Raw genomic sequence first — 14,021 nt, forward strand, 5'->3', positions numbered from 1 at the left:
GTGAGATATTGAAATCTGCCTATGACTGCTGAATTGTTGATTTCCCCCTTTAAATTCCTTCATTTTTTGCTTCATCCATTTTGAAGCTCTCACTAGGGTGTATATACTCATGTAGTTTACAATCATTGTGTCTAGTTGATGTGTTGGCCCTTTTCTCATCATGAGGGACACTGCTTTGTCTCTGGTAATACTTGTTTTCTTCAAGCCTCTTATCTGATACTGCTGTACACATAGCCTCAGCCAGGAATGTGCTTGCTCCAACCACAGTGGCAACCTCAGGCCGGGAGAGATGTTTATCCTCTCTCAGCCCCTGCTAAAATGATCACTTACTCTTATAGTGCCACTGTGCATAGGCGTCATCAACTGCTCCAAACAGAATGAGATCACTTGGTGGCGGCAAAGCTGCCAGCCTTCACAGCCAACCCAGCCCTAGCAGTGGCTCCACACCAGTGCAGCTGCCCCAGGGAAGAACACCACATACTCTTAACTCATCTCCACAAAGTCCAGCACTTGTCCAAGCGCGAACACTTCTCAGAGTATATGGTTGTTTTTGTACATTTTGTCTAACTTCATGAGGTTTTTTGTGGCGTGGATTTGCCTTTCATCTTCCTGGAAGTCCGTCCTTACTATAGTGATTTCTTAAAAAGATTTGTTTATTTAATGAAAGGCAGAGTTACAGAGAGGCAGAGGTAGAGACAGAAACAGAGAGAGAGGTCTTCTACTGGTTCATACCCCAAATGACCACAATGGCCAGGGCTGGGCTGATCTGAAGCCGGAAGCCTCGGGCTTCTTCCATCTCTCACACGTGGGTGCAGGGACCCAAGGACTTGGGCCATCTTCCACTGCTTTCCCAGGCCATAGCAGAGAGCTGGATCACAAGTGGAGCAGCCGGGTGCCCATATGGGATGCTGGCACTGCAGGTGCTAGCTTTACCTGCTATGGCACAGTGCCAGCCCCAGTGAATTTTTTTAAGATATGTTTTATTTTTTTGAAAGGTAGTGTTCAGAGAGAGAAAGGCAGAGCCGGGGAGGAGGGGGGTCTTCCATGCTGGTTCACTCCCCAAATGGCCCTGACAGTCAAGCCGAAGCCAGGAGCCAGAAGCTTCTTCTGGATCTCCCACATGGGTGCAGGTGCCCAAGCACTTAGACCATCTTCTGCTCCCTTTCCTGGGCCAGTAGCAGTGAGTTAAATCGGAAATAGAGCAGCCAGGACTGGAACTGGCACCCATATGGGATGCTGGCATTGCAGGCGGTGGTTTAACCTGCTATGCCACAGCACCAGCCCCGTGATTGTAGTTTATTTTAAAAAAAAATTTCATTTTTCCAGATTAAAGACATTTCCTTTAAGTTCAAATTCTCTTACAGATTTTTTGTTTTAAATAAGTGTTTATGGCCTCTTATGTATCTCATGAGATGATTGTAATTTTTCCTTTAATTTATAAAATGTAATATTACTAAATTTTCTGATGTTGGACCCTTCTTGATTCGTTCTTCATAACATTTTTACATGGTCATAACACATAACTTAAATACATTGCTAAAATTTATTTTTGTATTTATAAGGTTTTTTTGAGATCTTCCATGTGCTAGTTCACCCTCTTCTTCCCCCCCAGAAACCTTTTATTCAAGGTATACAAACTTCAAGCATTTCATAAATGCAAATTTAGAAAAAGAGTGATACTTCCCACCCTACCCACCCTCCCAGGACCCTCACACCAGCCTTCTTCCTCTACCCTTTTCAATTACCATTCTTTTTTTTTTTTTTTACTAAGATCTATTTTCTTCTTTTTTTTTATTTTTATTTTTATTTTTTTGACAGGCAGAGTGGACAGTGAGAGGGAGATACAGAGAAAAAGGTCTTCCTTTTGCCGTTGGTTCACACTCCAATGGCCGCCGCGGCCAGCGCCCTGCGGCCGGCGCACTGTGCTGATCCGATGGCAGGAGCCAGGTACTTCTCCTGGTCTCCCATGGGGTGCAGGGCCCAAGCACTTGGGCCATCCTCCACTGCACTCCCTGGCCACAGCAGAGAGCTGGCCTGGAAGAGGGGCAACCGGGACAGAATCCGGCGCCCCGACCGGGACTAGAACCCGGTGTGCCAGCGCCGCAAGGTGGAGGATTAGCCTAGTGAGCCGCGGCTTCAGCCTATTTTCAATTAACTTTATACACATAAGATTAACCCTATACTAACTAAAGAGTTCAACAAATAGTATGAAAAAAATGTGCCTCAATAGTTGAGATAAGGGCTGTTCAAAGTCATTGCATCTCAAAATGTCAATTTCACTTCTATCGATTACCTTTTAGGTACTCTATTAGTTACCACAAATCAAGGAGAACATATGGTATTTGTCCTTTTTGGATTGGCTTACTTCACTAAGTATAATGTTTTCCAGTTTCATCCATTTTGTTGCAAATGACCAGATTTCATTTTTTTTATCACTGTGTAGTATTCCATGGTGTACATATCCCATAATTTCTTTATCCAATTTTTTTTTAAATTTATTTGTTTATTTGAAAGGCTGAGTTAAACAAAGAGAAGAGAAGCAGAGAGAGAGAGAGAGAGAGAGAGAGGTCTTCCATTCGATGGTTCACTCTCCAGTTGGCCGCAGTGGCCAGAACTGCACTGATCCGAAGCCAGGAGCTTCTGGGTCTCCCAAATGGGTGCAGGGGCCCAAGGACTTGGGCCATCTTCTACTGCTTTCCCAAGCCACAGTAGAGAGCTGGATGGGAAGTGGAGCAGCTGGGTCTTGAACTGGTACCCATATGGGATGCCAGCACTTCAGGCCAGGGCATTAGCCTGCTGCACTACAACGCTGGCCCCACTTTATCCAATCTTAAGTTGATGGGCATTTGCATTGAATCCATATCTTAGCTATTGAAAATTGAGCTGCAGTGAACACGGGGGACAGATAACTATTTCATATGCTGATTTAATTTCCTTTGGATAACTTTCCAGGAGTGGAATGGCTGGGTTATATGGTAGGTCTATATTCAAATTTCTGAGGTATCTCCAAACTGTCTTTCAAAATGACTGTACCAGTGTATTAGGGTACCTTTTTCCCCCACATCCTTGCCAGCATTTGTTGTTTGTTGATTTCTGTATGAAAGCTATTCTAAGTGTGTGTGTGGGGGGCAAAGTCATTGTGTTTTTTTTTTAAGATTTATTTATTCAAAAGTCAGAGTTACACAGAGAGAGGAGAGGCAGAGAGAGAGAGAGAGAGAGAGAGAGTCACTGCGGTTTTGCTTTGAATTTTCCTGATGGCTGGTGATCCTGAGTGTTTTTTTGTGTGTCTGTTGGCCATTTGGATTTCCTCTTTTGAAAAATGCCTGTTTATGGCCGGCGCTGTGGCTCAATAGGTTAATCCTCCACCTGCAGCGCTGGCACACCGGGTTCTAGTCCTGGTCGGGGCGCCGGATTCTGTCCTGGTTGCTCCTCTTCCAGTCCAGCTCTCTGCTGTGGCCAGGGAATGCAGTGGAGGATGGCCCAAGTCCTTGGGTCCTGCACCCGCATGGGAGACCAGGAGAAGCACCTGGCTCCTGGCTTCGGATCAGTGCAGTGCACCGGTCACAGCGGCCATTGGGGGGTGAACCAACGGAAAAGGAAGACCTTTCTCTCTGTCTCTCTCCCTCTCACTGTCCACTCTGCTTGTCAAAAAAAAATGCCTGTTTAAGTCCTTTTCCTATTTCTTTAACTGGGTTGCTTGTTTTGTTGTTGAGTTTCTTGAGCTCTTTATATATTTTGGATATTAATATTTATCAGTTGCATAGTTTGCTAATAATTTCTCCAATTCTGTCAGTTGCTTCTTCACATTCCTGAGTATTTCTTAAAAAAAAAAAAAGATTTATTTTATTTATTTGATAGAGTTAGAGGGGGAGGTAGAGCCAGAGAGAGAGAGAGAGAGGTCCTCCATTCCACTGGTTCACTCCCCAAATGACTGCAACGGCCAGAGCTGAGCTGATCTGAAGCCAGGAGCCAGTAGTTTCTTCCAGGTCTCCCACGTGGGTGCTGGGGACCAAGGACTTGGGCCATCTTCCACTGCTTTCCCAGGCCATAGCAGAGAGCTGGATCGGAAGAGGAGCAGCTGGGACTCGAACCTGCGCCCATTTGGGATGCTGGTGCTGCAGGCTGGGGCTTTAACCTGCTGTGCCACAGCGCTGGCCACTAGTGTTTCTTTTGCAGTGCAGAAGCTTCTCAATTGGATGTAATCCCATTTGTCAATTTTGTCTTTGATTGCTTGTGCCTCTGGGATCTTTTCTAAGAACTCTTTGCCTATGCCAATGTCTTGCAGGACTTACCCAGTGTTCTCTAATAATTTGATGGTATCAGGTCATAGACTTGGGTCTTTGATACATTTTGAGTGGATTTCTGTGTAAGGTGTAAGGCAGGGGTCTTGCTTCATACTTCTGCATGTGAAGATATAGTTTTCCCAGCAGCATTTGTTGAAAAGATGGTACTTGCTCCAGGGATTGATTTTAGCTCCTTTGTCAAGGATACCTTGATTGTAGATGTATGGGTTCATTTCTGGAGTTTCTATTCTGTTGCAATGGTCTATCCATCAGTTTTTGTGCCACTACCAGGCTGTTTTGATTATAACTGCCCTGTAGTATGTCTTGAAATCTGATATAATGATGTCCTGGCTTTGTTTTTGTTGTATAAGATTACTTTAGCTATTTGGGGTCTCATGTGTTTCCATATGAATTTCAGCATGGTTTATCTTTATCGGAGAAGAATGACAGCATTTTGATTGGCATCACACTGAATCTGTAAATCGCTTTTGGTAGTATGGACATTTTGATGATATTGATTCTTTCAATCCATGAACATGGAAGATTTTTCCATATTTTTGTGTTGTCTTCATTTTCTTTCTTTTAATGTTTTGTAATTTTCATAGTAGAGCTCTTTGATGTCCTTGGTTAAATATATTCCAAGGTATTTAATGTTTCTTGTAGCTATTGTGAATGCAGTTGATGTTAGAAGTTCTTTCTCAGCTGTGACATTCTCTGTGTGTACAAAGGTTATTGATTCTTCTGTGTTGATTTTATATCCTGCCACTTTACCAAAATCTTTTATGAGTACCAGTAGTCTCTTAGTGTAGTCTTTTGGATCCCTTATATACAGAATCATGTTATCTGCAAGCAGGGATAGTTTGACTTCTTTCTGCCCAATTTGTAGCCCTTTTATTTCTTTTTCTTGCCTAATGGCTCTGGCTAAAACTTCCAGGACTATACTAAGTAGCAATGGTGAGAGTAAGAATCCTTGTCTAATTTCAGATCTTAGTGTAAATGCTTCCAACTTTTCCCCATTCAATATGATACCAGCCGTGGGTTTTTCATAAACTGTCTTGATGGTGTTGAGGAATGTTGCTTCTATAACCAGTTTGCTTAAGGTTTTCATCATGAAAGGGTGTTGTATTTTATCAAATACTTTATCTGCATCTATTGAGATAATCGCATGTTTTTTGTTCTTCTGTTTATCAATGTGATGCATCACCTTGATTGGTTTGCAAATGTTGAACCCTCCCTGCATACCAGGGATAAATCTCACTTGGTCCTTGTGAATGATCTTTCTGATGTGTTGTTGGATTCGATTGGCTAGTATTTTGTTGAGGATTTTTCTGTCTATGTTCATCAGGGAAAATGGTCTGTTGCTTTCTTTCTCAGTTGTATCTTTTTTGGGTTTAAGAATTAAGGTGATGCTGGCTTTGTAGAAGGAATTTGGGAGAATTCCCTCTCAATTGTTTCGAAAATCTTGAGAAGAATTGGAATTAGTTCTTTTTTAAAAAAATTTATTTATTTGAAAGGCAGAATTAAAGAGAGGCAGAGAGAGAGAGAGAGAGAGAGAGAGACAGAGACAGAGAGGTCTTCCATCTGCTGGTTCACTTCTCCAAGTGGCTGTAGTGGCTGGAGCTGTGCCAATCTGAAGCCAGGAGCCTGGAGCTTCCTCTAGGTCTCCTATGCAGGTGCAGGGATCCAAGCACTTGGGCCATCATCTACTGCTTTCCCAGAGATCTGAATCAGAAGTTCAGCAACTGGGACTCAAACTGGAGCCCATATGGGATGCTGGCACTGCAGGTAGCGGCTTTACCCACAGTGCCACAGCACCGGCCCCTAGTTCTTCTTAAATGTATGGTAGAATTCAGCAGTAAAGCCATCTGGTCCTGGACTTTTCTTTGTTGGAAGGGCCTTTATTACTGATTCAATTCTCATCTTGGTTATTGGTCTGTTAGGTTTTCTATGACTTCATGGGTCAATTTAGGTAGGTTGTATGTTTCCAGGAATCTATCCATTTCTTCTAGGTTTCCCGATTTGTTGGCATATAGCTCTGTGTGGTAATTTCTAATGATTCTTTTTATTTCTATGCTATCTGTTTTTATATTTCCCTTTTCATCTTGAATTTTATTGATTTGGGTCTTCTCCCCCCCCCCCTTTTTTTTGGTTGGTTGGGCCAATGGTGTGTCAATTTTGCTTATTTTTCCAAAATAACAGCTCTTCATTTCGCTGATCTTTTGTATTATTTTTGTTTGTTTCAATTTTGTTTATTTCTTATCTAATTTTAATTATTTCTTTTCTCCTACCAGTTTTGTGTTTAGTTTGCTGTTGTTTTTCTAGGTCTTTGAGATGCATCGATAACGCATTTATTTGGTGCCTTTTCAGTTTCTTGATGTAAGCACCAATTGCTATAAACTTTTCTCTTTTTTTAAAAAGATTTGTTTATTTGAAAGTCGGAGTTACACAGAGAGAGAAGGAAAGTCAGAGAGAGAGAGAGAGAGAGAGAGAGAGAGATATCTTCCATGTGCTGGTTCACTCCCCAATTGGCCGTAATAGCTGTAGCTGCGCCAATCCGAAGCCAGGAGCAGGAGCTTCCTCTGGATTTTCCCATGTGGGTGCAGGGGCTCAAGGACTTGGGCCATGTTCTACTACTTTCCCAGGCCATAGCAGAGAGCTGGATGGAAGTGGAGCAGCTGGGACTTGAACTGGCACCCATATGGGATGCCAGCACTGCAGGCGGTGGCTTTACCCACTATGCCACAGTGCTGGCCTCAAACTTTCCTCTTGAGACTGCTTTGCTGTATCCTGTAAGTTTTGTCATCTTCATTTGTTTCCAGAAATTTTGTTATTTCTTTGATTTTTTTTCTATGACCCACTGTTCATTTAGGAGCATGTTGTTCAATCTCCATGTGTTTGCATATGTTTTAGAGATTCTTGAGTTGTTGATTTCCAGCTTCATTCCGTTGTGGTCAGAGAACATGCATGGTATGATTTTGATTTTTTTGAATTTGCTGACTTGCTTTATGGCCTAGCATGTGGTCTATCCTAGAGAAAGTTCCTTGCACTGGTGAGAACAATGTGTATTCTGCAACTTTAGGATGAAAAGTTCTGTAGATATTTGTTAGATCCATTTGGACTACAGTGTTGATTAACTCTGTTGCTTCCTTGTTGATTTTCTGTCTGGTTGATCTGCCTATTGCTGAAAGTGGGGTATTGAAGTCCCCCATTATTATTGTATGGGAATCTATGTATCTATTTAGATCCATTAACATTTATTTAAAAAAGCCAGGTGCTGTGTAATTGGGTACATATACATTTATTATAGTCACATCTTTCAGTTGAATTGATCCCTTAATCATTTCAGTGTTCTTTTTTTGTCTCTTTAAACAGTTTTTGTGTTAAAATATATTTTGTCTGATATTAGGATGGCCACACCAGCTATTTTTTGGTTTCTGTTAGCATGGAATATCTTTTTCCATCCTTTCACTTTCAGTCTGCATGGATCTTTGTTGGTGAGATGTGTTTCTTGTAGGTGGCAAATAGATGGGTTTGTTTTTTAATTCGTTCAGCCAGTCTATATCTTTTAACTGGAGAGTTGAAGCCACTTACATTCAAAGTGACTATTGATAAGTAACAACTTGGCCCTGCCATTTTTCCATAAATATGCTTATTGTTTACTTTGGATTTTCTTTATACTTTTACTGGGAGATTTTTTGCTTTCACCTTTCATAGTGATGACCATGTTTCTGTGTTTCTGTGTGTAGCACATCCTTAAACATCTTTCGTAAGGCCAGACAAGTGGAGAGAGAGAGAGAGAGAGAGGGAGAGAGATTTCTGTTTGTTATGGAAGGTCTTTATTTCACCTGCATTCATAAATGAGAGCTTTGCAGGGTACAGTATTCTGGGTTGATAGTTTTTTCTCTTTAGACTTGGAATGTATCTCACCATTCTCTTCTAGCCTGTGGAGTTTCTGATGAGAAGTCAGCTGTGAATCTAATTGGAGATACTATGAAAGTAATCTGGCATTTTTCTCATGCACATTTTAGAATCTTTATCTTTTACTGTTTGACTGAATCTGTTTGACTGCAATGTGTCATGGTGAAGATTTTTCTGGTAATTTCTGTTAGGAGTTCTGTGTCTTTCCTGTACTTTGATGTCCTTTCTCCAAATTGGGGAAGTTTTCTCTAGTTATTTCACTAAAAATGCCTTCTAATCCATTCTCTCTTTCCACACCTTCAGGAATTCCTAAGACCCATGTGTTGGGTTGTTTGATAGTATCCCATAAATCTGCAACACTGTTTTTTAGGTTTTCTAATTTCTTCTTTTTTTGGTCAGACTGTAAAATTTCTAGAGATTTGTCTTCTAACTGGGATATTCTTTCTTCTGCCTCACTGAGTCTGTTCCAAATGCTTTCCGCCACATTTTTTATTTGACCTATTTAATTCCTCATTTCTAATAATTTCACTTTAATTTCCCTGTAAGATCTCAATTTCATGGGCTATATTTTCATTCATGTCATATATCCATTTCTTTAATTCATGGATTTGCTTCTGATTACTTCTAAATAATCCTAAGATCAATTTTTTGAATTCCATTTCTGGCATTTCTTCATCTTCACAGTCTAGTATTGAAGTGTTGTATTCCTTTTAGGATGTCATGTTGTCTTCCTTTTTCTTGTTTCTTGAATCTGCATTTATTTTTAGGCATTTTTGGAGAGAATTGTTGGTTTTTTTTCTCCTGTGTTGGCTTTTATCTTTGAACTATACCCTGTGGCTTAGTGGAGTGTCTAGTCTTTCAGTGAATACCCAGAGGCATGTGCTGGGTGTGACCAGGGAGCTCTGTTCAGTGCTCCAGTGTGAGGGGAGTGTCCAAGGTGACACTCAAGCTGGGTGTGGTAAATCTGTTTTTGTTTTATCATTGGAAGGGAGGGTTTGATCAGCTCTGGTGAGGTAGTCTCACAGTCACCTCCTCTCCTCCAAGGAGACCAATGCCTGGGTGCTAGACCCAGTAGGTACAATGTTCATTTGTGCTGCCACAAGAACCACACAAAGGATCCATGCAGTCCTCACTGTGAGAACGGATCCTGCAGCAATGGCCCTAATTAGTCAATCAGGAGCCCCTCGTTTGTGGAGCCACCTACAGTGACTGCCCAGAGATTCAGTGACACCCTGTGCATTCCCATGCTGCCACAGTGTTTCCACAGTCGCAGCACACAAGGTTTCTGCAGTCAGGAGCACCCAGCCCCCTGTCAATGCTCCCAGCCAGACTCTTCTCAGCTGGTTGCTGGGCACAAGAAGACAAGCTGACGCAGCTGTTATGTATTCCAAAATGGCACCTGCCCCCTCTCAGTTACTGGCCGCCAGTGCTGGGTGGTCAGGGACTGAGAAATATGCCCTCTCTTTTTTTCCTTCTAGTTTGGTGGGTACACTGTCCCCCACAGGACTCCAAGCCAGATTCATGCCAGGCTCTTCCCGCAGCTTTATCGCCAGTGGCTTGGGCTGCTACAGTCTGGTCTCACCTCACTCTCCAAAGCTGGTGCTGAGACTCTTGTCTACTGGCATTCTGAGTTGTGCACTTCTACACCTTCCACATAGATCCACAAGGTCCCTCTAATTTGGGTAGAGTTTCCTCTGCAGTTCTCTCCTTTACTCTTCTCTGAGATTGCACTCTCTCCACTTTTTTTTTTATCTTCCCCTAGACTACAGCAGTAAGCTCCCTCCCTCTTCCTCCATCTTGCTAGTTCATTCTCCTATAAGGTTTTTTTTTTTTAAGATTTTATTTATGTGAGAGGCAGAGTTACAGACAGAAAGAGGGAGAGTCAGAGAGAAAGAGGTCTTCCATCTGTTGGTTCATTCCCCAAATGGCTGCAATGGCCTAAGCTGGGCCAATCCAAAACCAGGAGCCAGGAGCTGCTTCTGGGTCTCTCACATGGGTGTAGGGGCCCAAACACCTTTACCATCTTCCTCTGCCTTTCCAGGCCATTAGCAGGAAGCTAGATTAGAAGTAGAACAGTGGGGACTTGAAGCAGAGCCCATATGAGATGCCAGTGCTGCAGGTGGAAGCTTAACCTATTACACCACAGCCCAAATACCTATTTAGTTTTCCATGCAGATTAACATGTGGGATGGATTAGCTTTAATTGATTTCTTTAAAGCGTGTTCTTTTTTTTAAAAAAAAAAACATTTTATTTATTTGAAAGGCAGAGAATGAAAGAGAGAGAGAGAGAGAGAGAGAGAGAGAGAGATCTTCCATTTGGTTCATTCCCCAAATGACCACAACAGCCTGGTTTCCCATGTGGGTGGCAGGGGTCCAAGTATTGGGCCATCTTTTGCTGCTTTCCAAGATGCGTTAGCAGGAAGTTGGGTTGGAAACAGAGCAGCTGGGACTCGAACCAGCACTCCAGTATGGGCTGCTGCTTGCAAAGCCAATAGCAGCTTTACCTGCTGAGCCACAACTCTGGCCCCATGTTTTATTGTATTTGAGTTCAAATTTATAGTAATCCATAAAATTAGCTGAAAATTTCTTCTATTTTCTGAAAACATTGTTCAATATGGAGATATGATTTTTCCTTTGAAGGTATGGTAAGACTTTAGGAAAATGGTATAGGTGTGGTATTTCTTATCATAGGAGACGTTTGATTGTCACTTCCTTTATTAGTAATTTATATTTTTCTGGAAATCTTTCCATGTTACCTTAGTTTTCAAATGTACTGGAATAAAGTTCCTCATAGAATTCTCTTACATTACTAAAAATCTCTTCTGTTGGGGTGGGCGTTTAGCACTTAAGATTCCTGTGCCCCACATCCAGGTGCCTGGGAAGCAGTGGTGATTGTTCAAGTAATTGGGCTCCTGCTACCGACTTGGGGAGATCTGGTCTGAGTTTCTGGTTCTTGGCTCTGGCTGTGTTCAGCCTCAGTTCTTGTGGGCTTTTAAGGAATGAATGGAGCAGATGGGAGCACTCGCTTGCTCTCTCTATCCTTGCCTCTCAAATAAATATGTATCTTTACTGTGATTGTTATATTTGCTTTTCTGTTCCTGATATTTATTATGTGCTCTCCTCTGCCCCTAAGTGATTATCAGAATTGCTGGAATTTTTTTTTTATTTTAGTAGTTTTATTAGGGAACAGGATTTTGGTTGTATGGATTGCCTTTTTGTTTTCTGTCATTAATTTCTGGTCTTATATTTTTCCATTTTCTTTTTATAAATTTATTTTTATTTTTTATTTATTTTGACAGGTAGAGTTAGACAGTGAGAGAGAGACAGACAGAGCGAAAGGTCTTCTTTCCGTTGGTTCACTCCCCAAATGGCTGCCACGGCCGGTGCTGCACCGATCCGGAGCCAGGAGCCAGGAGCCAGGAGCCAGGAGCCAGGAGCCAGGAGTCTCCTCCTGGTCTCCCATGCAGGTACAGGGACCCAAGCACCTGGGCCATCCTCTACTGCCCTTCTGGGCCACAGAAGAGAGCTGAAGTAGAAGAGAAGCAATCAGGACTAGAACCCGGTGCCCATATGGGATGCCGGTGACACAGGCAGAGGATTAACCAAGTGAGCCACGGAGCCGGCCCAGTCTTATATTTTTTATACCCATCTTTTTACTTCTTTTGAATTTTGTTTATTCACCATGAATTTAATACCTAACTCACTTCTTTTTCAGCCTTCCTTTTTATAACTTTTATTTATTTTTTTAGACCTAGGATCCACTTTGAGTTAATTTTGTGTGTTGTATGAGGAAGAGGGCCAACTTCATTCTTAATGTTTATTTTTATTTATTTGAAAGGCAGAGCAACTGAGAGAGGGAGACAGAGAAACAAAAATATCTTGTATCTACTAGTTCACTCCCCAAATGCCTGTAAACAGTTGGAACTGGGATAGGCCAAAGCCAGGAGCCCAGAACCACATCCAGATTTCCCACGTGATGGAGGCCCAAAGTACTTGAGCCATCACTTGCTTTCTCCCAAGGTACTCATTAGCAGGAAGCAAAATGGGAAGTGGAGTGGGAACTTGAACCCCATGGACTGTGTCAAATGCACCCAGCTTCTTTCTTTTGCATATGGATATGGATATTCAGTGTCCCTTCAGAATCATTTATTGAAGGGACTGTTCTCTCCTCCTTTTAATGGTCTTGGGACCCTTCTCAAAATCAGTTGACCACAAATATCAGAATTTGTTTCTGAGCTCTTAATTCTGTTCCATGGATTTGTATGCCTATCCTTATGACAGTTCTGGACTGTCTTGATTGCTGTGGCTTTGTAATAATTTTTGAAATCGGGACATGAGTTCTCCAAATTTGTTTTGTTTCAAGATTTTTTAGTGTTTTTTTTTTTAAAGATTTATTTATTTATTTGAAAGAGTTATAAAGAAGCAGAAGGAGGGAGGGAGGGAGGAAGAGAGAGAGAGACTTCCATCCACTGGTTCACTCCCCAATTGGCCGCAACGGCTGGAGCTGCACCAATCCAAAGCCAGGAGCCAAGAGCTGCTTCCTGGTCTCCCACACAGGTGCAGGGGTCCAAGGACTTGGGGCATCTTCTGCTGCTTTCCCGGGCCATAGCAGAGAGCGGGATCGGAAAAGGAGTAGCCGGGACTCGAACTGGCACTCATATGGGATGCCGGGGCTGCAGGCTGGGGCTTTAACCTGCTGCACCACAGTGCCAACCCCTGCACTTATTTTTAAAAACTTATTCCTAGGTGTTTTATTCTTTCTGTTGCTATTATAAATATAATTGCTTTCTTGATTTGATTTTTGGATTCTTCATTACTAGTGTATAGAAATTCACATGATTTTTTATCTTGATTTTGTAACCCGCCACATTGCTGAGCTTGCTCATTGGCTCTAATTTGTATTTTTAGCAGATTTCTCAGGATTTTCTATAGTTGAGACTATAGATACTTTTGCTGCTTCTTTTTCTATCCAGTTTCCCTTTATTTCTTTTTCAGGCCTGATTTCCCTGTCTAGAACCTTTACTACAAAGTTGGGTAGAAGGAGTGAGTGCAGAGTCCTCCTTTTGTTCCTGATCCTAGGAGAAAGCACTTAATCTTTCTGCATCAGGTATGATATTAGCTGTGTGCGTTTCATGGATAACCTTTGCTTGTCTCACTTTCAATGACCTAAACTTGATTATTGGGATCAGGTGTTTTCAGTGTGATTTCTCCATTATAAATATTCCTTTTACCTCTCCTCTAAAGGTTTTAATACCCATTGATAACTGTGACCTAAATTCCTAGCTTCCTTAAGAATGGCAAAATGGTTTTCTAATTCTTCATTCTTTCTGCATTTTGGGGGCTGGATATCTTCTATGAAGAAGGGGTTTTCTCCATTAATATTTGGCAGCCCTGGAGTTCTACCTAGGGACAGGAATGTCATGGCAAACTGAATTTTTTCCATGTACCAGTTTCAGAGTTATGAGATGTCACTGTTATATGGTACAGTTGTTAAATGTCTCTCTGTGTGCTCATGTAGATAATACATTTTACATATTTCAATCAGTTACAGTCATTATTTCTGATGCTCAAATTTTCCATTGTTTGGCCCATGGGAGCCACTTCAAGGTGACTCCCATGCATTCCTTATAGCATTCTTGCAAGTTTCCCAGGACTGTCATACACATTTCCTACCCCAGATTTGGAATCAGCCACTTTAGGGATTTCTTATTTTAAAAATTAATCCATTAGATAAAATATGTTGATTTTATTAACTGTAATAAGTTTTGGTATGTAATACTTTCCAATTGAGATATGAAGATTTGGTCATTTCTATTTTAC

The 14,021-nt window shown here is 41.7% G+C and overlaps 1 long non-coding RNA gene across 1 annotated transcript in view; it reads left to right on the forward strand.

The window, feature by feature from the left end:
- LOC149119552 (uncharacterized) overlaps positions 1 to 14,021 on the forward strand; it is a 38,370-nt gene that overhangs the window by 5,108 nt on the left and 19,241 nt on the right. The window contains exon 2 of the long non-coding RNA XR_016228471.1: positions 13,197 to 13,308. This is a non-coding gene — a long non-coding RNA (uncharacterized LOC149119552). The remainder of the gene's footprint in view (positions 1 to 13,196; positions 13,309 to 14,021) is intronic.

Source organism: Oryctolagus cuniculus, chromosome X (assembly GCF_051225735.1).
Source record: "Oryctolagus cuniculus isolate XC-2025 breed Fujian yellow rabbit chromosome X, ASM5122573v1, whole genome shotgun sequence".
NCBI classification, from domain to species: Eukaryota; Metazoa; Chordata; class Mammalia; order Lagomorpha; family Leporidae; genus Oryctolagus; species Oryctolagus cuniculus.